General features: G+C 32.3%; 1 protein-coding gene across 1 annotated transcript in view; it reads left to right on the forward strand.

Annotated features, from left to right (window-relative positions):
* LOC107662043 (receptor tyrosine-protein kinase erbB-4-like) overlaps positions 1-1767 on the forward strand; it is a 217699-nt gene that overhangs the window by 163469 nt on the left and 52463 nt on the right. The gene's annotated exons all lie outside the window — the stretch shown is intronic.

The raw sequence follows: 1767 nt of genomic DNA on the forward strand, positions 1-1767 counted from the left end.
CAAAACATCCCCAACCAAAACCCCCACCCAACCCGCTGTGGGAATTCTCACTCCAAGTTAAATTCAAAAGTTGGCAGCCCTGGCCTAACATACACTTCTGTGGTAGTAATACACACAGTGCAGTCACAGTATCATGAGTAAAATTTAACCACATTTGCCCCATTAAACTCATGGTTACATGAATTATCACTTCTACCTCTAATCATCACGGGAACGGTTTCGGAATCAAATCACTAAGGGTGCTTCTGAAATTAGTGAGGGTGCTCTAGCTTTAATAATCTATTTTGACAGTTCATATTTGTGTCCCATCTATTGCTATGGTTATCACAACGTCATTGCAATTTCGAAAGTGAATCCCGCATTTATATGCAGATGAATCTGCAGCATGTGGCTGCTGGCCCTCTTAGCAGAAAACTATTTTAATTTATTTAAATTCTGAATGGAAAATATAGCAAAGAAAGTGCACAAAGAGCACTCCCTTTATAACCACTGAAATCTGTCAGTCATCTTAGTTCATATCGATCTCACAGTTTCCTTACAATCAACAAAGCTCTCTACATTTTGTTTTAAAGCTTTGGAGGCACCCCATGTTTTTTTGTTCAAAGACCTATGATACATGTTTAATAAACGTTTTACATAATCTGTTGATTGATATTCAGTTAATTGTGTTTAACTGTCAAAAGCTTAATATTTATTGTAAAATATTTTTATATAATTTAAAATGACAAAATAGCAAAATTCACAAATCAAGGTATTAAACTGTATTTTAATATCCCAAATTTTGGCAAGAGTTGCAAAAATTGCAAACCTCATTATAAAATGAATAGAAAATAAAATAGAAAACAGCTCATATAATATTTAGTTTGACCTCCTGAGGTTGTTTATCATCATTTTATGAAAGTTAACTACTTCCTTTCACCTACCATTTGTTGAAAAAAAAAATTCTCTTTCAGGCCCTTTTTTGTAATCTATTCATGGAAAAATGGCAATTAATTAAGATTTCAATAAACGAACAACAGCTTTATAAAAGTTCTATGGACAGTTAAAACAAGCTCACTCAGTCTGCTTTTGATTACTACGTACATGAACCTCATGTATTTTCGAACTGAATTTATTCCAGTGCTGAGGATAATAGCCTCTATTTGGGCCTTTTTAAAAATGATTGTATGTGTTAATTAAATAAACATTAATGAAAAATCTTGTCTTAGCTAGTGTGCTGATGGCCTCACTTATGGCTTTTTTTCCTCTTAATGCTTACTGTCTTTCCTTTTCATTTGCTCTTTCTTTTTCTATCTATCATCCTAATATCATAGTTTATTTTTCATATCAGGATAATAGCATCACTTTGGACCTTTTTTAAAGTGATTGTATATGTTAATTAAATAAACATTAAAGGGGTCGTATGATGCTATTTTATGTATTCTATGGATCATTATTTTGCGTATTTGGTGTAACAGAATATGTTGACATGCTTTAATGTTCAAAAAACACATTATTTTTCAAATACTGTACATTATTGTAGGTCCTCTCAATCATTAAACATAATAATAATCATTATCCAAACAAAAATGCTGCATACATGCAACATGATGATTTTTTTATCTAAATTGCATTGTATAATTTCTAAATTTTAAGCAAAAACAGAATGGTTTGACTTCAGTTTTGTGAAACTATACATAAAAATATCTGCGTGAAACAGCAGACGAGCTGAATGAGACGCAGATGCACTCTCTGCCAGCAGGTGGCGCTTAAAGCGTTTCTTTGGTT

This window comes from Sinocyclocheilus anshuiensis, unplaced genomic scaffold (assembly GCF_001515605.1).
Source record: "Sinocyclocheilus anshuiensis isolate Anshui unplaced genomic scaffold, SAMN03320099.WGS_v1.1 scaffold824, whole genome shotgun sequence".
Taxonomy (NCBI): Eukaryota; Metazoa; Chordata; class Actinopteri; order Cypriniformes; family Cyprinidae; genus Sinocyclocheilus; species Sinocyclocheilus anshuiensis.